Source organism: Bos taurus, chromosome 16 (assembly GCF_002263795.3).
Source record: "Bos taurus isolate L1 Dominette 01449 registration number 42190680 breed Hereford chromosome 16, ARS-UCD2.0, whole genome shotgun sequence".
In the NCBI taxonomy this organism is placed as follows: Eukaryota; Metazoa; Chordata; class Mammalia; order Artiodactyla; family Bovidae; genus Bos; species Bos taurus.
Genome location: NC_037343.1, coordinates 23,074,636 through 23,100,752, shown reverse-complemented (window position 1 = coordinate 23,100,752; position 26,117 = coordinate 23,074,636). Strand labels below are relative to the sequence as shown.

Sequence of the window (26,117 nt, the reverse complement as noted above, 5' to 3'; positions counted from 1 at the left end):
AGCCATGCTCCCACTGCTTCAAAAATGCCCCATTTCAACACTTTTCCTTGATCCCTGATCATGTTGGCTGTGCTTAAAATCACCACACCATCAAGTAAACTTGAATATTTGGCCACAAATCACAGGGTTGTAGAAACATTAACAGCAAATGGACTCTCATCACTTTCCATAATTAGAATAATAGAAAACAGATATGAATACGAGTCTTTGCTTTGCCAACTTATCCTTGCCATCTGAATTGACCTTAGGAAGAAAATACAATTCTGCCTATGACAGTATTGGCTTATTCATTTGCTGAAAGAATTGAAACTTACTACAAGCATACAATTTGTGTTTGGGCATTTACTACAAGCCACTCCTGTGTCTTTCTATTTCTTTTCCACTCTTATTTTTTAAAAAAGATATTCTGCTATCATTTTCCTTGTTTGTTATTGTTCCATAAGTGATGTCTTTATAAAATAGGTTAGAAAACACTCCAAGTACCTTTGCCTTGTTTTGCAGAGCTAGGAAGTGATTCTCAAAATCACAAAAGACAGAGCTTCCATCTCCCTTAGTGCTCAACCTGGGCTGCATGTTGGAATCATCTGGGAAGTCTTAAAAAAAGATGCTTATCTCTGGGTTTCCAACCCCAAAAGTCTGATTTTATTAGTGTGGGTGTGGTGTGGGCACGAGTAGTTTTAAATGTTCCCCAGGTGATTCTAATGTTCAGCAACATTTGAGAAACACTGATGGAGCGTATGTAGCTTTATGTAGTCTGGTGCTTCTTAAACTTTAATGTACATACAGCTCTCCTGGAGGGATTATTAAAACTCAGATCCCTGCTCTGCACTCATGGAGATTCTGATTCTTCAGATCTGGGTGGGACTCAGAAATTTTCTTTTTGCACCAGATGCCATGCTTTTGGAGACGCTGCTGACAGTCAGGCTTTGAGTGGCACCGGTATAGCCCCTCATCTCTCTCCCGCACACAGAGCAAGCAGAGACCAGGGAGGAAAATGAATTGTCAAATGTGTTGACCAGCATCTTTTAAAGGACAAAATCCTGTAAGGGAACACATCAGAAATGTTACATTGTATTGGAGGAGGTGCCAAACCAGTAAACAAACTCCTGAAACCCTGTGGGATTGTTCTAATGTCTGAAATGTCATCACAAAGCTTAATTAATGTAGGAAGAAACTAGGAATGCACAAAAATAGAAAATCTGAGCACATGCACTCTACATTTTCCAAACACTTTAGAATCCAATGAGAATGAGAAGCAGAGGAAGAAAATAGGACAAGACTATGAGGGACCATGGGGTCGCAAAGAGTCGGATACGACTGAACGACTGAATTGAACTTATGAGGGACATAAGAGGTAAATTTTTAGTATAAGAGCCTGTGTGAATTTTTCTGAGGTGTATTCACACTTGGATTCTGGATCTAGGAAGATTTCAGTTTGATTTTTGTTCTGAGATTATTTATGACCTGATAGGGTGACCAACCATCAGTTTGTCCAGGACATGCCTGGTTTGAGCATTGAGTGTCATACATCCTGGAAAACCCATCCCTCTCTTGCACACAGGAGTGGTTGGTCAACCCTAAAATGAGCAAGTAATTTCATTCCTCTGTAGCTCATTCTTTTTACCTGTAAAATATGGATCTGAATACTTATTCCAAAGAGTTGTTGAGAGGATTAAAGCAATAAAGTATGAACTATCCAGCACTTACCTGGCTCACTGGAGAAACTGAAAAATTTTGGCTGCAAGTAATAACTTTTTCCTGTCTGTGAGACTTCAGAATGGGATGAAGAACTGATAATTGCTTTAGGAAGTATCTATCTTGGTCTGATGGACTATATGGTGATGACAAGGAATAATGGTTTTCTAGATTCAAGCACTAAGGAAAGATGGGAAAACAATGGAAACAGTGAGAGACTTTATTTTCTTGGGGTCCAAAATCACTGCAAATGGTGACTGCAGCTATGAAATTAAAATACATTTGGAAGGAAAGCTATGACCAACCTAGACAGCATATTAAGAAGCGAGACATTACTTTGCCGCCAAAGTCCATATAGTCAAAGCTATCGTTTTTAAAGTAGTCATTATGGATGTGAGAGTTGAACCATAAAGAAAGCTGAGCACGAAAGAATGGATGCTTTTGAACTGTGGTGTTGGAGAAGACTTGAGAATCCCTTGGACTGCAAGAAGATCAAACCAGTCAGTCCTAAAGGAAATCAATCCTGAATATTCATTGAAAGGACTGATGCTGAAGCTGAAACTCCAATACTTTGGCCACCTGATGTGAAGAGCTGATTCAGAAAAGACCTTGATGCTGTCAAAGACTGAAGGCAGGAGGAGAAGGGGGTGACAGAGGATGAGATGGTTGGATGGCATCACTGATTCAATGGACATGAGTTTGAGCAGGGGATGGTGAAGGACAGGAAGGTCTGGCGTGCTGCAGTCCATGGGGTTGCAAAGAGTTGGACACAACTGAGGGGCTGAACAGCAAGACTCAAGGATACTTCTGAGCATTTGCTAGTTAATTCTTATAGTCTTCTAGACATGAATTTTAGGTCTTTTGCTTGAGATCATTCTGGTTCCTTTTATGTGTGCACTTATCTGGTTTTCTCAGTTGTTGATCCACTTTTATACTTTGACTGATGCACTGGTGAGAGGTCTCCTGGGATCTATAGATCCCAAAGGATCAGTAACAACATGCTCTGAGTACATGCCAGTTGGGGATGTCCACAGTACTTCAGTGGACCCTGCAATGCCTTCTGCTGCTTCACCTTCAGTTGCTTCTCCTGTTGTTGGAACATTTTCATCAACCTCACTGTTTTCTGTTTCCTTTTCTACAAAATAAATAAAACATGCAAACTATGAAAAAAAAAGATATGCTACAAAAAATTTAAGTTTATAGGAGTTCTCTGATAGGACTATGTACAGTTGCCTATTTTAAGACAACCTGGTGGGAGAATTTGCAGATATGTGGAATCTAGAAAAACAGTACAGATGAACCTATTTGCAAAGCAGAGGAAGTGTTTTATTTTTTCTCATGCTGAAATGATTCAACATTTACATGTAGAGGATAAATGGAACCACAACTTTCTGCTCATAATTTGCACAGCTCCATTCTTTTACTGTTGACAGTTCTAGCAGATTTTTGGTGATAGTAAGTTTCCTGGCCACTCCCTTCCCTCTCTGTGAGAAGGGCATTCTAGGTGAGAAATGTGGTGAGAAAAGACAGGGAGATATGAGTGATAATTTCCAACATGTACTTATTATCATGCAATTTCACTCATCAAAACAATTTTGAGGACCTGTGGTGGAGGCTATAATGGGATTCTACCTGTATTTGATCCTGCCACCTCAAGTCAGCTGCTAATTAGACTGCGTATTTATCTTTTTCTAAGTGTCTATTGACACTGCAATGCCCACACACAAGAAGCCGATGCAAACAGCCTCTCTCAAGGCTCCTGTGCCTTCTGGTGGCTTTCCAGACCTCCCTCAAACAGTTTCCTTAATTATATCTTCCACCATCCCCAGCTGTACCATTGGAGCAGCTGCCACTAATCCTAAATAAATATTTCCTGTTCTCCTTAGAAACAATTAAACCCAGCCTTTACCAAACCTTTGGCATCAGAGGCTCCTGCTGATGGTGGTGCAACAGTTGCTTTTTGTCCTTAGGAGCTGAGTAGAGACCTATTCCAATCTATTCTTACTAAAGTCCGTTGTCTTAAAACAAATAGCCTCAGCTGACATGTTTAAACTTTTGATGGCACAGAGTGAAATCAGTCTTTTTAGCAAATTGCTCCAAGGAGCATTCGGTTCCCCCCACGCTGGCCCTCCCCTGGCAACACAAAAACAGATGGGCTTTGTGCCAACAGATGTGTGTCAGCTCCGGGGTGAGGCATGCTGATGGCCTCAGCTGGCTTCCAGGGGCCTGGAGCCAATGAGGCCATGCAAAGCCTTCTTCCAACCTCTTTCATTCTGGTAGACCCTGACGGCCCAAAGTTCTGATTCTCAAACTTGACTTCACTCAGGAATCACATGGAATGGTTTTGAAACTATGCTGATGGTTGGACCTGCTCCAAAAGATCTGACTTTTTTTAATTGGTCATAGAGGTGACCGTGGCCATTCAGATGCTTACAAAGTTTCCAGGGGATTATAAGGGCAACAGTGTGAGATCTACCAGCCGAAATGAACTCCCATCACCTGTCTCCCTCTTGTCTCTTTGTCTGGTTGTAGTGTTTTCCTGTTTGCTGTTCCCTGATTGTCAGCAAGACCGAGGTGGAAGAGACTGGGCCTCAGACCTTGGCTGTTGGCTTGGCTCTGCTTCTAACATCAGAATTAGCCTAGAAGGAAGAATATGGAAATATATGTCCCACCCCTCTCAGCGTAAGCTCCACTTCCTTTCGCTACTCAGACACCCGGTGCGTTTTGAGAACTTACCTATGAAGCATGTTTAGTTCAAAGGGCACTCCCAAGATGGCCAAGGAGGCAATGTTTCCCCAGCACCCGAGTGCAGCTGTCACTGTGTAAGCGGAAGCAGTTGCCAGGAAAGGGTACTGCTGGGTGGCAGCATCATTTGTACACATTTCTTACATTTCTAAGCCTTGGTGTGACCCATCCAGGCCTTTTCTCTGCAGTCTCAAAGTCCCTTCTGGAAGGCCTTATTGTTGTGCTCTGAACTCAACTGTCAGGGGCACTTTGAAAGTGAAAGTGAAAGTGAAGTCGCTCAGTCGTGTCCTACTCTTTGCGACCCCATGGACTGTAGCCTACCAGGCTCCTCCATCCATGGGATTTTCCAGGCAAGAGTACTGGAGTAGGGTGCCATTTCCTTCTGCAGGGGATCTTCCCCACCCAGGGATTGAAACTGGGTTTCCCACATTGTAGGCAGACAGTTTACTGTCTGAGCCACCAGGGAAGTCAACTGTCAGGGGCGCTTTACTCCCTGCCCCCCAATCAATATGGAGACAGTCAATCTAGGGAAAAGTGTAAATCCAGGCTGGGTGCAAGCACTGAGACACTGGTTTCCGGGAGTCCTGGGCAGCCTCTGTTCTACCACATCTCACAGGCCAACAGGCAGCCCTTGGAAAGTCCTCCCTAAGAGAGAGAGGGCCAGCGGTTGCAGAGTGGCAGTTCTCTCGGTGGCAGCTCATTCATCATTTTGACTTTGTTCCATTTACAATAAGCACATTCAATTTCCATTTTAATTAAGAAGCTGAAAAGCACATGATGAGGCAGAAACCCAGCCCATGTGAGTTCTGGCTAAAATCTATGTGCCCTTAACAGCAACGGCAACTGGAGTATGTGGTTTTGCCTCGCTGCCCTGTGTGTGGAGTAAGGCAGTTGTTTTGGGAGTCACAGGTGGTAACTGTTGGATGTTGAGAGTTGTCCATCTCTCATGGAGTCTGAGCTATCAGTCAGTCAACAACATTTATTGAACTCCCACTTGCTGTGGAGCTGTGGAAAGCTTCAGAGTAAGTCAACAACACGTGCAGTCAGGTACAGCCTGATTCCCATGAGCGCGTGCACGCGTGTGTGTAGGTGTGTGGGCGTGTGTTCTGCCTTAAACATATATGAGGTGATACTATAAGCCTCATGAATCCACTAATTCAGCTAACAGCTTTCGAGTCTCTACTAGTGCAAGTCACTGCGAGATTTGGAGGGAGAAACAGAAATGAACAAGACAGTCTTTATATCCACAGACTTTATATTATAGCAAAATGGGGGAAGGTTTGAAAAGGCAAGTCAAATTTAGCAAAAGCTTAGTACTTACCATGCCATGTTCTGGGCACTTTACATTCTTTAGTTCATTTAAATCTCACAGTAAGCCTTTGAACTGGATGTTTTCCATGCACCCCCTTCTTGAGCACTTGAGAGGTTTGAGGCTGAGAGGCTGAGCAACTTAATAGAGGTCACCAGCCTCAGAAGAGTTCCGGGGAAATGGGTCTGATCTCTCTTCTGTTAGTGCTTCAGCCTTGTGCTTTCTAGGGCATTCTAAGAGAGACAGAGAAAAGAAGGGTGTGAAAAGGAGAGTGGCGCTGATTTTAATTGCAGGAAGTTTTTTGCTTTTTTTTTTTAGACTTTTATAGTTTGATATCTTCTGTTTAGATTTATGATCCATTCCAAGTTAATTATTATGTATTGTGTGAGGAAAGGGTCAAGGTTACTTTTGCATGAAAGTGAAAGTCACTCAGTAGTGTCTGACTCTTTGTGACCCCATGGACTATAGAGTTCACAGAATTCTCCAGGCCAGAATGCTGGAGTGGGTAGCCTTTCCCTTCTCCAGGGGATCTTCCCAACCCAGGGATCGAACCCAGGTCTCCTGCATTGTGGGCAGATTCTTTACCAGCTGAGCTATAAGGGAAGCCCAAGAATCCTGGAGTGGGTAGCCTATCCCTTCTCCAGTGGATCTTCCTGACCAGGAATCGAACCAGGGTCTCCTGCATTGCAGGGGGATTCTTTACAAACTGAGCTATAAGGGAAGTCCTGTTGATTAGGTAACAATAGACAAGAGGAGTCTTACAAAGAACAGAGGAAAAGAAACGAATGCAGAATTTGAGGGAAAGAGAATAAGAAATGAGACAGATATGGCAAGCTGCAAGCTGGCTGGCAGCATCTGCCACCTGTGTGCTCTCCCATTGAAGTTCCTTAGCATCCCAAGTGGATTTCCCCCTTACCCAGTAAAACCCACTCTTAATCTTTAGATCAGTTTACCAAACACTCTAATGATAAGGCTGCTGGTGAAACCTCTTTCCTGAGTATCCTGGAGGAGTTTGGGGGGTGTGTTTTGGATACCTGCTCCTTTTCAAATCTTTGAAGACAGAACCTAGGAATTCCCCACCAGGGAGACCCCCCACCCTGCCTTCAGGAACTCACAAAAATACCCCAGGACAAAGAAAGACCCCTAGAATTTCTCAGGATGAATTCATTACTACCCACTACTGCCATGTTGGTAAATGTGGAACCCCTTCTCGGTGCATTCTTCAGCTTGGCTTGGAGTCATGTCTTTTCATGATCCTTGCACAAGTTGAAAATTAAAACTGTACTTTGACTGGCAGGTTCCATGTTTGGGCTTCCTAGATGGTGCCACTGGTAAAGAATCGCCTGCCAGTTCAGGAGACACAAAAGATGCAGGTTCAATCCCAGGGTCAGGAAGATCCCCTGGAGTAGGATATGGCAATCAGCTCCAGTATTCTTGCCTGGAAAATTCCATGGACAGAGGAGCCTGGTGGGCCACAGTCCATGGGATCTCAAAGACTTGGATACAACTGAGCACACATGCACACATTTATCTTTACCCAAGAAGTGTAAATCCTCCAGCATCTCCCTTTCCTCTTTCTTAGAGCAAAGCCAAGGCCTTTGCAATGGCTGACTTGCTCTGCATGCTTTGCATCCCTTCCCTAATCCCTTGCAGCACCACACCATCACCTTTTTGACCTCAGTTTGTATTGTTTTGCTCTGCTCTCCGATCCAGAAACACTGGCCTCGTATCCATTCTGTGCATATGCCAGGCATGCTCCTGCTTCAGGGCCTTTGCACTAGCTCTTCCCTCTCCTGGAATGTTTCTACTCCAGACGTCTATGTGACTCCTTTAGTCCACTTACCTTCCTTAGGGGGGGCCCTCCTTGATCACTTCATTTAAAATTGCGATGTCCCTTCCCTTACTCCCTTTTTGGGTTTTCATCTTCAGATATACTCATCACCTTCTAATAAACTAATAATCTAATATTTTTCCTTTCATTTTCCACTTAAACTCCACCAAAATGTAACTTCATGAGGGAAAATAATGAATGTCTTAATCATGGCTGGGAGTTCAATACAGTTCTAAACGCACAGTGAATGTTCAATAATATTTTACAAATTCTTCAACTGACATTAAATATAGAACCAAGTCAGCCCAGTAGCAATGAGGATGCCTAGCATTCTGAGCTTGGCTCCTGACATTATCCTCCAATAAAAAAGAGCCAGGGCTATTTGGAGAAATGGCTGATTCTCAGGCTGGGTAGGAAATGCAGCTGGATCTTCGTTTCATCACTGATAATTCAATCAACTGCAGATTTGCAATTAATTGACTACTCAGATGCAGAACCCTCCAATATGGAGGGCCAACTATGCTAATCATTTTCTATAAAGGACTTAAATATCTGCCGATTTTGGCATCCAAGGGGTTGGAGAGTCCTGGGCCAATATCCCATGGATACCTAGGGATGACTGTTTATAAGATGAGCCTGGAGCATCTTATAGTGCCAGAAAGTAAAGCAGTACTTAAAGCAACAACAAGAGTAACCAAAAAAAAAAAAAAAAACCTCCTCAAACCCCCTACCTTGGTTGAAGGGACACTGAAAACATTTGGAACAATCGGAGCAACAAAATAAATAGAGTAGCATTGAATTACAACACAAAGGATAAAATAAATATACAGGAGCCCATATTGATACAAGTAGTGATTGAAAAAGTAAATAGGAGGGAGAACTAAACCCCTGCAGAAAATCTCAAATCGTTTATATAGGTATTCTGCCCTCAAGGAGGAAGAACATGGCTCTCCACTCCTTAACTGTGGGCTTCACATAGTGATTTCCTTCCAAAGAGGACAGTATGGGGAGAGAAAGAGAAAAAGAAAAAGCATATAGTGGAAAAAACGGACTAAAAACCTGACAAGCACTACCTCCACATGGTGTTCAAGGTTACCATCAACTGAGATACAGCATCATGATAGTGTGTGCCCTGTTCTGTGTGAAGAAAATGCCACCTGTCTCTCTAGTTTTCCTTTCCCAAATTCGTTTGTTGTTCAGTTGCTCAGTTGTGTCCAACTCTTTGTGACCCCATGGACTGCAGCATGCCAGGCTTCCCTGTCCTTCACCATCTCCCAAAGCTGGCTCAAACTTAGGTGCATTGAGTCAGTGATGCCATCCAACCATCTCATCCTCTGTAGTCCCCTTCTCCTCCTGCCTTCAGTTTTCCCAGCATCAGGGTCATTTCTACTGAGTCAGTTCTTCGAATCAGGTGGCCAAAGTATTGGAGCTTCAGCTTCAGCATCAGTCCTTCCAATGAACATTCAGGATTGATTTCCTTTAGGACTGGCTGGTTGGATCTCTGTTGCTACCCAAGGGACTCTCAAGAATCTTCTCCAGCACCATAGTTCCAAACCATCAAATCTTTGGCATTCAGCCTTCTTTATGGGCCAACTCTCACATCTGTACATGAGTATTGGAAAAACCATAGCTTTGACTATATGGACCTTTGTCAGCAAAATGATGTATCTGCTTTTTAATATGCTGTGTAGGTTTGTCATAGCTTTTCTTCCAAGGAGCACAACCTAATCATGAGGAAACATCGGACAAATCCTGACTGAGGGACAGTCTATAAAATACTTGACCAGTACTCTTTGAAACTGTCAAGGTCCTTAAAAATAAGGAAAGTCAGAGAAACTGTCACTGCCAAGAAGAGCCTAAGAAGATATGACAACTAAATGTAACGTGGTGTCCTGGATGAGATCCTGGAACAGAAAAAGACTTTAGGGAAAACTAAGGAAATGTGAATCAACAATGGACTTAGTTAATAACACTGTACTGACATTGGTCACAAATTACAACAAATGTACCATATATTGTATGACACCAGTAATAGGGGAAATTGGGTGTGGGAAGCATGGAAACTCTCTGTGCTGTCTTTTCAATTTTTCTGAAAATCTAAAACTGTTCTAAAAAAAATGAAGGCTATTAAAAAAAATAGAGCCAAGTTCAAATTAGTTAGGAAGCCAGAAAACCATTATTATATCTTGAATGTGTCAGTTCCAGTTGGAAATTTGCCAGCATTCTGAGTACGATCACACTGACAGCTCTATTAATCTCCTGATACCAAACTCCTTTTAAATTTAGAAATGGTCATTTTTCCTCCCACCATCTTTTTTCCTTTCCTTTTGGTATTGTAGCCTTGAGGTACTCTTTAACAGCACACTGAGTTTCCAAAGACTGCAATAATTAATAATAATTCTGCATCTTATTTCTTAAACTTCCTTTTAGTTACTTTCCTCCAATAATTTTTATTTTATCAATAATTTATTCTAATTTATTTTTTTTGTCTCTTGGGTGTAAAATTGGAGAGTGGTCTTAGTCTTTTGGAAGGGCAAGTTGCCTCTAATACAATCCACAATCTATACCTAACGTGTTTGAAAAAAATTGTCTATAATCTCTCCCTAGGTGAAATTTGTTCTTTTAGAGAATAATAAGACAATGACGTGATGTTTTACATTTTTGCTACAATGCACATTTTCATCTGGAACAAAATTCGTCAATTGAAAAACCAGAATTGAATAAAAATTAATAATTAGTTTGTTATGTTTTAGATGCTGACCAAAGTCCCATCCAAAAAAAGCCTTTGGCTTTGGTTTCTCAACATGTGGCTGTGACTCAACTGTTCTCCTTTGATCTCCTACCCTTTAGTACTTTGTTTCTCTGGGAGAAAAAAAATGCGTAACAATATTGGCTTGCATGAGGTTGAGTCTCTTTTTAACCATCTATTTTAACTACACCTGTAAATGACAGCTTTGAGCTTGCTTGGCTTTTCCAGGGTGTGTAAACATTGTAAAATAAAAAATACTGAATTCAAGTGCAACACCCAGTGTGAACCCCATGCCCCCCACTCTTCAACTGTATAACCCTAGTCAGGAGATTGCACCGTTTCAAACCTTGATTCCTTCACTTGCAAAACGGCGACTGTGCTGTCTTTCTTGCCCACTTTTCATATTTGGATGGGAGGGTCAAATAAGGGATGCAAACATTTTGTGTAAACCACAAGGCACAAAATAATCTGAAGTAGAAATGTTTTCGGTGATGAATACCTTATTTTTTCTTACATTAAAAAAAATAACTTTTGGAGGATTTTTAGCTATGTTTAACTCATCTAGAACACTTCTATCTGCTATGCCCCAGCTTTTATTTCAGCTTCCCAATCACTGTTGGTCTTTCTCAAACCTCCACCTTGCTTATCCTTTCAGATTTTCTTCTCCCTGTTTATTTCCCTGCCCTCCTATTCTTTCCATTCTGCAGACACGGTAAGGACATTTCTTTCTGGGTTTAGATTTAATTTCACCTTTCTGAGCTCCAGCTTCCTTATTCATCAAATGGGGATGATAATAAAGCAATAAAACAACACTGGATTGTTTGGGGGATTAACTGAGATGATACATTGGAGGTGATAGTTTCGTAGGAAACTTACATAATAGGAACTCAGCAAGTATTTGTAGAATGAATACATTTCCTTCAGTGGATTCCCAGGTTCATTGTGCCCTCTGGGCAGCTTGTTGTCCTAGGTCTGATGGTGAACCTGGTTCTTTACCAACAAAAAGGAGCCCATGAACAGAGCCTACAGCTGTGAGGTGCCATGCTATGCCTGTGTGCTCTGTCATATCTGACTCTTTGTGACCACACAGAGGATTTTCCAGGTGAGAATATTGGAGCAGTTTCCATTTTCTCCTCCAGAGAATCTTCCTGACCTAGGGATTGAACTTGTGTCTCTTGCATTGGCAGGTGGATTCTTTACCACTGAGCGACCTGGGAAACTTAAGAAAGGAATAAGGAATGGTGAAGAAACATTTTCTGAGTGTGTGATACAAACCAAACACTAGACTCGGTCCTCCCAACCTGTTACTTTCAAGCCTGTCCTTGGCATCTAAGCCCTCAGTTCTATCTTGCCTGGATTGTGTCTGATTTTCTCATGCTTTACCTCTAACTCCTTACCTACAGGAATATGGGAGCAGGGTCTTTCAGGCTGTTGTGATGTTTTTCCCTGAAGCCTCTACTGAGGCAAAGCATGGAGCACTTATAAGGGTCTTGTAAACCCTTGAGGACACGGGGAGTATGCTCAGCCCATGCATGTAATTCAGCGCTCTGATTCTATGGAGTCCGTCTGTACTCTCTTGGGGCAATGGGATCTCAAAATGTTGATGCTTCCTTTTAAGAATCTATTCATGGTAGGGGAAATCTCTGGGGCTCCTAGGAAATTCTTCTGGAGGGAAGACTCTTCAGTGTGGGCTCTTTTCACTAGTTCTGCCTTGTCTAGGGTGAGAGGAAGAACTCTTGTTCACTGAGCTCTTTAGAAGCCTCATATATGAAGGTGGAAGCTTTACGCTCCATCTCACTATAGCTTGGTGACCCACGACTTTGGTCAATTCTTAGTCTCCAACATCTCTTCATATTGCCAAAGTTAATGGGCACCCATGTGACTATTTTTAGATTTTCCTGAGGTGGGGAGCCTCTGTGACATGCATCACTACCTGCATGGTATTTGTGTTACTTGTACGTTTAATTTATTTCTCTGGAAAACTCCATGCTTATCCAACCAGGAACAATAAATCTCTTCCCAAATGTCATAGCTTGGGTTAAGTTCAGGGCTATGAGACTCTAAGGACTGTGTTAGCTCCATCAGACTCTGTATTTGTTGCTTCTGTGCCATCCCAGCCAGGAGTGCAGTGCAACTTAAAAATGTACCCTGCCTTTCAATGTTGTCTTGGTTTTTCTGGCTACATCTTTGGTACTCTGGGAAGTGATAGGGAGCAATAAATAGCTCACGTCAACCTCTTGGGAAGTATTTGAATGGGCAAAGCATGAGGTAGTCTAACAAGGCTGATTTCAAAAAGGATGAGACCCAGAGATACCTGGAAAAGAGCTTTTAGAAGTATTTCTGAATTAGATTGCAAAGCTCACGATTCACTAAGCCAAAAATAATTTTTTCTTTAAACAGAGAGACTGTCAAACCATCCAATAGCCAAAAGGTGGCACTCCCCATCCACGATTCATTTCCTTCCAAAGTGAGCCCATCCCTATGTGTTCCTGTTCCTTCTATTAGTCGTTTCATAATAAAATGTTATACCTCCATCCTCTCCTGGTAGAACATAGCAATAAAACAGATCTTATTATTTGGGTTGATCTGTGTGTTGATATATGCCAGTCCTTGTCCCTCTGGGTGGACAATGCATAAACTGTTTGTATTTTCAGTAGACTTGGCTTATAGTTCTGTGTGTATCATAGACTATACCATATAACTGAGCACCTTTATTATAAAATCATCCCTGACCAGATCCAACATTTTAATTTGTCTCTAGAGTTTGCCTTTCTCAGTTTCATAAACCGTGAAAACACAGCTGGAGCAATTTACAGACTGTGGAAAAACTCTTGAGTATTTTTGCTGAAGTACTAATTCAAGGATCATGCTTTGTTATTTCCTGTTTCATTGTTGTTTCTAAAACTAGTTAACGGGCAATGGGCTGTTTCAAATTTGCCTGGCCCCACCATGCTGTCCATGCACCTCCTGTCAGGGCTCAGCATGAATTGGGTCCATGCATGAGAGCAAAATGGTACTGATGGGGGAATGAATTTGAGAACACATCACTGAGCCTGAAATCAGAGCAACAATCTGGAAAGATCTAGGTTAGTATTCTTGAGTTATATGAATGTGAGGCCTGAGGCTTTAAAAAAATCAGATCCCTATAACTTTCCACCAACCCCAAATATTTTTCAGATACAATTTCAGAATTGGCACTGGGCTGGTGTCACTACAGAGGAAGGGAAAATTTCACAGCTTCCTGACTTATGGATCATTAGCAGCAAAGACATAGAATGTGATGGAGAGCAGTGTGTCAGCTGAGGGGACAAGTATTAAGCAAGAAGATTAACTCCAGGAATGCCACAATAACCTAGATTTTGGAAATGTAGAAACTTCAGTCATTTTGAACACAGACACAATATTGTATATAAGTTAGAAGAGATTCTGAGCAGCATGGAAGATTGTTATCATAAAATCCAAGCACTGTAGGAATAAAACCTTTAAGAGTTTTAGGACCTGGAATAATGTAGGGTGGACTTCTCTGGTGGCTCAGCAGTTAAGAATCCACCTGCCAATGCAGGAGACACGAGTTTGATCCCTAGGGGATCCAGGGGAAGGTCCCCTGGAGAAGGAAATGACAACACACTTCAGTATTTTGCTTGGGAAATCCCAAGGACAGAGGAGCCTGGGAGGTCATGGTCCACGGGGTCACAAATAATCAGACATGACTTAGCGACTAAACAACACAGCAACAAAAGTACGAGGCAGGTGCTCAATAAATATTTATGAAATAGATGGATGATGAGTGGAGAGAGGCAGAACCCTGAGAGAGGCAGCCTCCTGGATTCAATGTTATGAAAGGATGTTATGAACAGACCATCCAGCATAGGAGAAAATGGTCTTGTACTGCCCAAGAATCTCTAAAGTCATCACCACAATAGCATGATTCAACGATGGAGGCTTTCCATGTAAACTTCACTTGTTGACAAAACATGGAATTACATTTAGAATGTCCTATTCCTTAAGATGTACGTGCTAAGAATGGTTAAGATTCAAAACAACTTATGCTGTTAAAAGGACAAAGCCTGAATTATTTACTTTGAACATTTACTACTGGTCAAGAACTGAACTTGATTCTAGAATATAGTGGTAAACAAGTTATCTGAAATGTTCACTTAGATCACATATTTTGAACTTTTATGGTGTCCAAAAAAGAGACATTAATACATTTTATTGTATATATATAAACAACAAGTGCTTTTGAGCAGAACTGATCCAGAAGACTTATAGCTCTAGTTCAAGTCCTCTGTAAAGCAGAGATCAGAAGAAAATAATCAGTGCTACATTGGTTGATTTTAATTTTTAAAAAATATAGTTGGTTTATAGCATTGTGTTAGTTTTAGGTATACAGTAAAGTGATTCAGTTAAACATATATACATATATCTTTTTAAAATTCTTTCCCACTATAGATTATTACAAAATATTGAATATTGTTCCTTGTGCTGTACAGTAGAATCTTGTTGCTTATCTGTTTTAGACATAGTAGTTTGTATCTGTTAATCCCAAACTCCTAATTTATTGCTGCACCCCATCACTGCTGCCTCTTTGTTAACCATAAGATTATTTTCTATGTCTGAGAGTTAATTTCTACTTTATAAACAAGTTCATTTGTATCATTTTTTTAGACTTCACAAATAAGTAATATCATATTGTAATTATCTGCTTCTTTCTGACTTCACTTAATATGATAATCTCTAGGTCCACCTATGTTCGGAGAAGGCAATGGCACCCCACTCCAGTCCTCCTGCCTGGAAAATCCCATGGATGGAGGAGCCTGGTAGGCTGCAGTCCATGGGGTCGCTAAGAGTCAGACACGACTGAGCGACTTCACTTTCACTTTTCACTTCCATGGATTGGAGAAGGAAATGGCAACCCACTCCAGTATTCTTGCCTGGAGAATCTGAGGGACGGGGGAGCCTGATGGGCTGCCGTCCATGGGGTCGCACAGAGTCGGACACGACTGAAGTGACTTAGCAGCAGCAGCAGCAGCCACCTATGTTGCTGCAAATGGCATTATTTCATTCTTTTTTATGAGTAATATTCCATTGTGTGTGTATATATACACACCACAGCTTCTTTCTCTGTTCCTCTGTCAAGAGACACTTAGATTACTTCCATGTCATGACTATTTTAAATAGTGCTTCAAGTTTGATCTATTATGTGGATTTTTCCTATATTGACAGCACTTTTTAGGACTTTCTTAGTGGGTGTGTTACCCACTAAGACAACACAATGAAATTAGGCAAATTACTAAGAAGCCATGCCCGTCATCTCTCTTACAGCATAGAAGAATTGTGTTGTAGAAACTGTCTGGTTTTCACTTAGTTTGTGGTGCCACCAGATACTGTGGCCTCTGATGCTCTCAAGGTGGTGGTAGAAAATCGCATGCTACTCGATGTGTAGAGGATGAAGTGCCATTGACTGAAGTAAAGAAACGAGGTGCCTTTAGTTCTCCTAACCCAAAATATTTCCTCACCAAGATCTAGGAAATGTTTCTGGAAAGGTTCATCTGGTTAGGTTGGAACCAGAGTTTAGTAGTTTGTTTGAAATATGTGGGAACAAGATAATCAAATCGTGTTTTCATTTTATTCTTCAGGAAGTGCTCAGCCACCAATTTCCCCAGTCATTTGAGCAAGACTCTTCCCACATTTGTAGTGTTCTTTGTTGTTATATTCCCATTGACTTTTAGAGGTAAAATTAAGTTGTAGCTCAAAGAATTTGCATGTTCAGCTTCAGGCCACACAGAATCATAGACCAAGCCTGGGATAATGTGTGTCTTAGATCTTTCATAGCGAATGCACAGCTCTTCTGCAAAATCTACACAGTTGCTAATGCTAATTTCACATTTTCCAAACTGGAAGATGCCCTTTGGTGCACTGGGTTGGGTTTTTAACTGTAGATTTTTTTTTTTTTTTTTTGTCTTTATAGTCTGATGTTTTCAGAGTGTACTTTAAGTGGAAAAAACTTGTTGGGTTTCTCCAACAACAACTCATTCTAGTGTTGTATAAATGAAAGAGCCCATTGCTTTTCTGATTTTTCACTTTCTAATCAGTTTTCATGCTGATTCGAAGATCTAACCTAATCTCAGGACAACTCTTATAGATAAGGAATTAGCTGTTCCTGTATTGCAGCGCAAGGTCATGCCTCATTTCTAGCAGTTCCAACTCAGTGAGATTCAAAAAAGAAATGGCCCCATTCATGCCACCAAACTAAACTCATGAGTACAACTCATTTTCTCTCTACAAAGGTTTTTTTTTTTTCCCCCTTATTGACTACGCTCAGTTCAGTTCAGTTCAGTTGCTCAGTCATGTCCGACTCTTTGAGACCCCATGGACTGCAGCATGCCAGGCCTCTCTGTCAATCACCAACTCCTGGAGTTTACTCAAACTCATGTCCATTAGTTGGTGATGCCATTCAACCATCTCATCCTCTGTCATCCCCTTCTCTCACCCTCAATCTTTCCCAGCATCAGGGTCTTTTCAAATGAGTCAGTTCTTCGAATCAGGTGGCCAAAGTACTGGAGTTTCAGCTTCAACATCAGTCCTTCCAATGAATACTCAGGACTGATCTCCTTTAGGATGGACTGGTTGGATCTCCTTACAGTCCAAGAGACTCTCAAAAGTCTTCTCCAACACCACAGTTCAAAACCATCAATTCTTTGGTGCTCAGTTTTCTTTATAGTCCAATTGACTACGCTAGGTTTAGTCAAACACAAAGGTCATTCTGACTTCTATTTTGAATGTACATTCAGTTCAGTTCAGTTCAGTCGCTCAGTTGTGTCCGACTCTTTGTGACCCCATGAATTGCAGCACGCCAGGCTTCCCTGTCCATCACCAACTCCCGGAGTTCACTCAAACTCATGTCCATCAAGTTGGTGATGCCATCCAGCCATCTCATCCTCTGTCATCCCCTTCTCCTCCTGCTCCCAATCTCTCCCAGCATCAGAGTCTTTTCCAATGAGTCAACTCTTGGCATGAGGTGGCCAAAGTACTGGAGTTTCAGCTTTAGCATCATTCCTTATTCCTCCCCAAAGATGAATGAAATGCCAAACCTAAGACAATCCTAAGCCAAACTTGGTTAAAATAAGTCTACTAAAATTTTCACATATTGATTTGAAAACCTAAATAGAAAATTATTCCTGGATTACTTATTCTGTTGGTTGGATTTTATTGGTGGGATAATTTTATTGGTGGGCTTCCCTGGTGGTTCAGATGAGAAAGAGTCTGGCTGCAAGTCTCTTGCAGAAGACTTGCAGGTTCGATACCTGGGTCAAGAAGATCCCCTGGAGAAGGAAATGGCAATCCACTCCAGTATTCTTACCTGGGAAATCCCATGGACAGAGGAGTCTGGTGGGCTACACCCCATGGAGTCACAAAGAGTTGGACATGGCTGAGCAACTAACTGGAGAAGGCAATGGCACCCCACTCCAGTACTCTTGCCTGGAAAATCCCATGGACGGAGGAGCCTGGAAGGTTGCAGTCCATGGGGTCGATGAGGGTCGGACACAGCTGAGGGACTTCACTTTCACTTTTCACTTTCATGCACTGGAGAAGGAAATGGCAACCCACTCCAGTGTTCTTGCCTAGAGAATTCCAGGGGCGGCGGAGCCTGGTGGGCTGCCGTCTATGGGGTCGCACAGAGTTGGACACAACTCAAGCAACTTAGCAGCAGCAGCAGCAGAGCAACTAACACACATATGTATTTTTTCAAACCACTAGTCTGCCCACACTGTCCGGATTGTTTTTAAAACTATTGGAAATTTCCATCCAGGTTGCATTTTCTTTGTTTGCTTCCATCAACATTTCTTTGCCCAAAGAGTTTCTTTTGTGGTTCAATTTTCCCATCTTTTTAATATAGAGGGCTGATCCAGCTATAATTGTGCATGGTTATATACTGACAACCCACATAAACAAACATCAACAAACACAGCCCTTTGATAAGGTGATGTCATCACAATTGGAGTTTAAAAAGCAAATACAAGTGGGTAACTTGGACACCTGTGTCAGCTCTCCTTAGTCCTTCCTCCTATCGCCCTTGATGATGAAAGAATTATCTTTACTGAAGGTGGAATGCTCTGTTGACACCAGCTCCCCAAGTCCCAACCCTGGAAGATCAATTTCACGTCAGCTTGTTTAGATTGATAGTGAGGCCACCTGGGCCTCAGCTGTCAGGAAACCCAGTGCTTTGCTTAAACAGCAGGCAGCTATCAAAATAGGGGAGAGAGAGAGGCTATCAGGCTTAATACTGGCACACATTAGAGTCTAGAGGACTCTCGCAGGTCAGCTAATGTTGCCATTACCATTTGTCAGGTGTACAATCACCTGGAGAATAAGGATAATGGGGCCTTTGTAGGATTTTGAATCAACACCCCAAACAATTCAACCACTGTTCACAGGTTAGAGCTGTAATTCACTGACCCTTCTTCCCTCTCTTCTCAAATAAACCCCTACTCTTCCCACCTCCCAGGAACAATACATCAATTGGTACGTTCACTATTCCCCAATATGACAGCTGGTTAAGTGACACCGTGAGATTCCCTTCCTAAGAGCTGCTGTATAGAAACAGCTGTTGGGGTGATTTTTCGTGTTGTTCAACCTTGTTTCCAGCATCAGAGGATTTAGAATTTGTGCCTTCTTGGAGAGAATTTCTCTTTTGTTTTAAATGCATTTAATAGAAAAACTGAATGCTATTCATGGTTTAAAAAAAAATAGCGAGGGGAATCATTTGCTCTCGAGGTTTATAAAATAGTCTTTTTCTTCACTTTCATTTCAGCACTAAAAATTGTATGAGTGGAACTTTCCTGGTGGTCTGGTGGTGTAGACTCTGAGCTTCAATGCAGGGGCTGTGGATTTGATCCTGGGATGTGAGAACTAAGATCTCACATGCCATGTGGTGTGGCCAAATTAAAGCAAAGCAAAACAAAACAATCACATGTACGTCCGTGATGAAATGCACAGAGAGTAATTCAGGGTCACTGTGACATGTTACCTGGGCTGATCTCCACTGTGGGCTTGCCCAGTGTGCTCAGTTTGGTGGCATTTATTCATTCCATTCCACCTCCCACCCTGGCTCCATCTTCCCTTTCCTTGCGCTTCTCACAAGTCCTTTTCCTCCTTTTAAAACCATGAAGCCAGTTCTAGAACTCCCCTGAAAGAATTTGTTTTCCTGTTAACTCTGGGAAGAAAATGAAAAAAAAAAAAAAAAAAACGCAAAAAACTAAAATAGTAATATCAAATAAAGAAGTGAAAATCTACCTTCTTGCTCACTGTAGCCAAGTCTCTCAAATGGGAAGTCCAGTGATGTGATTATAGATTTCCAAAGCTAAAAGATCGGAACTAACATTGGGATGACAAATGGACGGTAGACACCAAATTACGTCCTTCAGTTATTCTGTATTGTGGCCCAGGAAGAATTTTCCAGAGCCCTCAAACACTTGTTTGGAAAAGACATGTAATATGGTTGAAGTTTTTCCAACACCAAGAACAGATGACTTCTTGGCAGGGCTGCATTTCCAGAATGCTTAGTTTTGCCTCCTTCTGGGCTGACGCTCCTGTCTTTTGCAGAGGAGACTGGTTCATTCAAGAGAGGAAAACATGATGTAGGTTTTCAACAATGCTACTTCCCTGGCCTTTCATTAGTGCTTAGAACATTTATAGAGAGAAGGTTGATTGAAGTCTTTTCTTACACATTTTGACATCATTTACCAACAACTAGTATCTTAAGAAGGTACCTCATTGACTTCAACTCACATCCTGGCAGAGAGTATATGTGTCTAAGAGAAGAGAGAAAACTTGGAGGGGCTGGATCTCAAAGGATGTGTTGTGTATATGTGTGGCTTTTGTCTAAGTCCAGCACTGTTTTGGTTCAAAGACAAATATTCCTAGTGAAATAAAGATTTTTGTGATCGTAATTATTACATCATGGAACGATACTTTGGACTCATTTCTGGGAGGCTCAAAGCAATGTATCTTGGGATTTCCCTGGTGGTCGTGTAGCTAAAACACCATGCTCCTAATACAGGAGGCTTGGGTTTGATCCCTGGTTGGGAAACTAGATCTCACATGCTGTAACTAAGAGTTTGCATGCTGCAACCAAAAAACATCCTGCATGCTACAGCTAAGACCCAGCACAGCTAAATAAATAAATATATATTTTTAAAAGCAATGTATTCCACTGGAGAACACTTCACCACACACATTTAACAGTAGTTTCCAGCAGCAAATTATTATTTTTTCTTTTTTTCACAAAGGAATTGGCCAGTATAGCCAATTAGGTCTCTCAATGCAGTCACTGGTGGCTCAGGCAGTAAAGAATCTGCCTGCAATGCAGGTGACCTGGGTTTGATTCCTGGGTCAGGAAGATCCCCTGTAGAAGGAAATGGAAACCTGCTTCAGTATTCCTGCCTGGAGAACTTGGGCAGAGGAACCTGGCGGGCTACAGTCCATGGGGTCTCAAAGAGTCAGACAAGACTGAGTGACTAACACTTTCACCTTCAATGCAGTCATATTGTGTAATGTGCAAATTATCAACCTGGTGCTGAACCCAGGAACAAAGCAGGTAAGAAACCCAGTCTTTAATATACCCACACGGTCACTTCATGGACACATCTGCTGAATGCGAATCGTATTTATTTAACAATGGGAAAAATGACTCATAAATGAGAAATCTAATTTTTGTTTTGTTTTATAGTAAGCCCTAGTTCTAGGGTATGGGATGTGTGGAATTCGTTTTGCTTTTTCAAGTATTAGTTGCTGCATGAGAAAGAGGACAAAAAATAGAGCACTTCTTTGGATACTTGCTCACCATGCACATATGAGTAGCCAGAAGGGCAAGAGATAGGGAGATGGAGAGGGGAAGACTGCGGAATGGGTGGGGAAGGAGGGGGAGGGAAAGACTGGTTCCTTATTCAGCTCCTTGGGAGTCCCTTGGTGGTTAATTTGTTGTGAGGAGCCAGAAAACAAATCCATTCTAAACTTTTTCTTCCTAGCAGATTTTTGAAAGCTGAGGTTTCTCTGCTGACTGTGCATGTCCTTTTATCATGTGCTTGGTTTTTCAACATCAAGCCATTGCACCAAGATGAGAACAGTTACTTTCAATTAATAAACTGTCTTGCAATCACCCTTTGTTCATAACCACGTGAAGGCTTCTGTATGTGCAGATGAGAGCTTACCCATTCAACATCTCTCTCCATTAGCGGTCTCCACTTCTCACTGTATTTTCCATTCTGCCTTCTCCCCTGACACTAAGGGTTTGCCTGCTTACTGCCAGCTCTGCAGAGAGGCAGCCGCACACACGCTATAGTTCATGCTCACTTATAAACTGAGAATAAAGATCTTTATTTCCAATGCCCTGTGAAGATTGTCAACTTTTGTCTGTAAATCAGGTGACTTATTTTTCCTAGTCTTAAGGGCTGTCCCTTGTATAAAATAGAATTATGCCTCAAAAAGGATTCATTGATTTCAGTGCAATGAGTGGTTATTTTGAAAACAGTTGGTCCTCTGCTAATCCTCTTGGTCCATGTCAATCTGTGTTTGGAAGCTTCTGGACTGTCTGGACAGAAAATGAATTGTAAGTTCCTTGAGGGCAGCATTGGATCTTGCTCATTTTTGTATTTCCCATGATCGCAAACATTCAGAAACATGCTAGGGTATACAGGTATGGTGTGAATAAAGAGATAACATAGGGAACCATGTTTAAGCTGGGCGCCACCACCGACAGAGAACGTGTATGCTCCGCTTTCCTTTGTCAACTTCCTCTGACTCCTTTCCATTCATCGAACCCAACAAGTTTCTTTCTTTTCTACTATCCTGGGGAAAATGGTTAAGAACTAAACTAATAGAAAACACACATAGAAGTCAACCTGGATGCTTACTGAAAGCAAGACTCAGACTCTTAAGAAGCTCTGCCAATGACTTAACTGGTTTGCTAAGTTAAATATTAAATAATCCTCTGGGTTGTCCAAAGGTCCTTCTGCTTAAATGGGAGGAGACAGACATTTTCTCCAGCACAACTTAACTGACAAAATTCCCAACAGAAACAATTTTTGATTATTATAAAAAGTCCAACAAATATAGAAATGTATAAATATAAAGGCAAAAATTACCCATGCGCCAGCCATACATGAATCACCTCCGTGCTGCGTCTCATTCCAGGATTATTCCGCAAATAAACAGGGCTATCTAACTATCCATCCTTTGTCAACATCTATCTCTATCTAGAATACTATGCATATGTTTTTTTATTTTATTTTATTTTATTTTTAAACTTTACAATATTGTATTAGTTTTGCCAAATATCGAAATGAATCCGCCACAGGTATACCTGTGTTCCCCATCCTGAACCCTCCTCCCTCCTCCCTCCCCATACCCTCCCTCTGGGTCGTCCCAGTGCACCAGCCCCAAGCATCCAGCATCGTGCATCGAACCTGGACTGGCGACTCATTTCATACATGATATTATATATGTTTCAATGCCATTCTCCCAAATCTCCCCACCCTCTCCCTCTCCCACAGAGTCCATAAGACTGATCTATACATCAGTGTCTCTTTTGCTGTCTTGTACACAGTATGCATATGTTTTTTAACTTCATTTTTCCCTCTTAAACATTATATACATTTGCCTCACCATTTTAATAGGTTTCTAAGTAGTTGAGTAAATGAACATATGTAATTAACTTAACCAATCCCCTATTGTGGATACCTGGATGGTTTCCAATACTAATACACTTTTAATACTTGTTTCAAACATTGAAAGTGACATTGGTTTTTCAAGTTGCAAATGGTAGTTCATAAATTTTGCAGTAAATATAACACAAAATGAAAGTGTAAAAATTAAAACTGAACATCTCAGGGTCACCCTACATGGTTGGGAGGGTTGTGCACTGCACAAGGGCACCACAGCTAATAGAAGTCCAATCATATTGCAGACAGTGAAGGGTTTTCTATTTATTACAACAATTTTCTATCAGATGGCTATATATTATAAGAATATCCTGACAGATGGAAATAAAGCATCTTGAGTAAAGGGCATCTTTCTCCAATGGACAGCATCTCTGGTTTTCCCCAAACTCATGTCTCCCTCTTACATTGCTCAATCAGTACTATCTTGTGAAAATTTTCGCAGTCAATTGATATAGTTCTGTCATTCTTTTTAATGGGTGATTAATATCTCTTATCGCGGAGAAGGCAATGGCACCCCACTCCAGTACTCTTGCCTGGAGAATCCCATGGATGGAGGAGCCTGGTAGGCTGCAGTCCATGCTAAAGGTCGGACATGATTGAGCGACTTCACTTTCACTTTTCCCTTTCATGCATTGGAGAAGGAAATGGCAACCCACTCCAGCGTTCTTGCCTGGAGAATCCCAGGGACGGGGGACCCTGGTGGGCTGCCGTCTATGGCGTCGCACAGAGTCGGACATGACTGAAGTGACTTAGTAGTAATATCTCTTATACAACTTAGATGATACAGTTGAAAGGCATAATGGCCTAGAGTAGCTCCTGATAATTGATATTTCAAACAACCACATATATGAAATCATCAGAATTTTAATTTTTGCCATACAAGTTGGTTGGCTATTTCTGTACTTGATTCCTATTCCTAACAGAAAGAGATATTGTGGCTTCCTAAAATACTTTTTAAACCCTCCAAGAAAGACTAAATTGTATTTAAGATTGTTGTAATATTGAGTACTCTTTCCATGTTCTTTGAAACATTCATTTATTGGTTATATGTGATGCTTCTTTATCATAGTCAATTAAACACCATCTTCATACAGGGCTTTACAGCTTCCAGAACAATTTCCCATAATTTTGGTATTTGATCTTTGAAACTGAGATATTGTGAAGCAGGAGGTGTTAGTCTCTCAATTTTCCTGTCGAGGAAGTAGTGGCTTAGGAAGGGCAGATGTCTTGCTCAAGACCCTGAGGTCTTAAAGATTTAAAGTCAGGGTGGGTACTCAGTTAATGGTCTGTACAAGGCCCCATTGCTCTCGAAAGTAAGATTAATTAGAATCCACCACTTTTTGCTCGCTACAGTTAAAGTTTTTTGCTCTGCTTCGGGTACCATATAACATATCAGTACAGCTTTGGGGTCAGTGTTCTTTCCTTTGTAAGAATGGTCCCTTTGTTGCGCATTTCCCTGGATACATTTTTCACTTTCTTCCGCCAGTTTTCTCAGATGCTGTAGGAACACATTTGTTCCCACTTTTCACCCCAGGCAACAAATCTCCTTCCCTAACACACACACACACACACACACACACGCACACACACACACACACACGGAAAGGCTAAATGAGTCTACCTATGACATTAGCTATCAAAATGCAACCTAGTGGCAAGGTAGACTCTTGTTAGCATTCATCAAAAATGTACCTTGCTTCTTCCGATCTTTCCATTGTGTATCTTTTGTTTAGATCAAGTTTATAGTTACAGTGCTCCATAGCTATGAGCACGCTACAGTTTAAAGAAAATAAAATTTTCTTCGCTAACATTTAAAATTAATTCCCTATTGTTGGATTGGGTGGACACATCTTTATTAAAGAAGCTACAGGATTTCTGTTTCCTGGGGTAAGAAGGGGGAATGCATAGAATCAAACCATTTCTTTAAGATGGTTTTTTCAGGTCACGTTATTTTGCACACATCTCAAAGATAACACCACCACCAAACAGCAAAGCATTCCTCCTTTTACATGAAATAATGAACAGCTGGATTGCTTTGTCAGGAGCTGGTAGGTTAAGTAACAGCGCTTATTTACGTTTTAGCATGACAAGCAAAAAAACTAATTAACTGGTGAGACCATATGCAGTGGACCATGGCAGTCTGCGAGGATTAATGAATTAATTAGTCATTTCCATCCATTACAGTTTTATCCTTTTCCTTGGAAACGCGTGGACTATTTATTTCAGTCTTTAAAATTTCCAGAGCAGGGGTGTTCATTCAGCTTTCTGAATGGTTGAATAGAACAATAAGATTGTGTAACCACTGGGACGAGTCTGTGCCTCCGACAAGGGGATAATGTAGCTATAGAAAGCTCTTTTCATCTTTTAGCAAGGGCCCATTATTCCTATGTATCTCTCTTCTATGCTTTATGAAAAGGTTTGTACAGTAAATAATGACTGACTATGTAGTAGTTCTTTCTTCTTTTGCCAAGCTCTTTTTAGCTTTGGCAGCAATTTTGTTTTCCCTGTCATCATCTAATGTCTATTTATTTTACATTGCTACAAAGCCAGTGAAATTCCCTTATAAATCCCAGGTCATGAAGATGAAGCAGCAACCTGATTCCTTTTATTAAATGTCTCCAGTGTCCTCTGCTTTTTCTAATTAGGTTCAAAGTGGTCAGTGGCTTGAAAAGACTCTGGGCAGGAATCGAATCTGTTTGAACAATGCATTCCTAGAGGCCGTGCATATTAGATGTTTGGATTTAATTAGAAGACAGGTATCAAAAGTCAGATACTCTCTGGAGGCACTGGGGTCATCATCACGAGGTCCTCTTCCTACCCAGGCTATTCGACCAAATTCTCCCCCTCCCTCCTGTCGCCCCTCCCACACACGCATACAATAGGCATTAGGTATTCAGAGCCTGGGGCTGTTACTCACCACTGGTTTTCCAGAACTGCAGTTTTCTTCTGTCAGCACTGCCACAGCATGAAGGTGAGAACAAGAAACTCTGAAACTGAAGGGGAAAGATAAAAGGAAAAGTGAGCAGAAGAAAAGAGAGGCTCTTTAACTGCTCTGTCAACCCAATT

At 41.4% G+C, this 26,117-nt stretch overlaps 1 long non-coding RNA gene across 1 annotated transcript; it reads right to left on the bottom strand.

Moving 5' to 3' along the window:
* Positions 1 to 1,899: 1,899 nt before the first annotated feature.
* On the bottom strand, positions 1,900 to 26,117 carry LOC101904386 (uncharacterized). Its single transcript, XR_811858.4, has 3 exons — positions 25,969 to 26,117; positions 5,762 to 5,982; positions 1,900 to 2,830 (listed from the first exon to the last, which is right to left on the bottom strand). It is a non-coding gene; the product is annotated as an uncharacterized lncRNA (long non-coding RNA).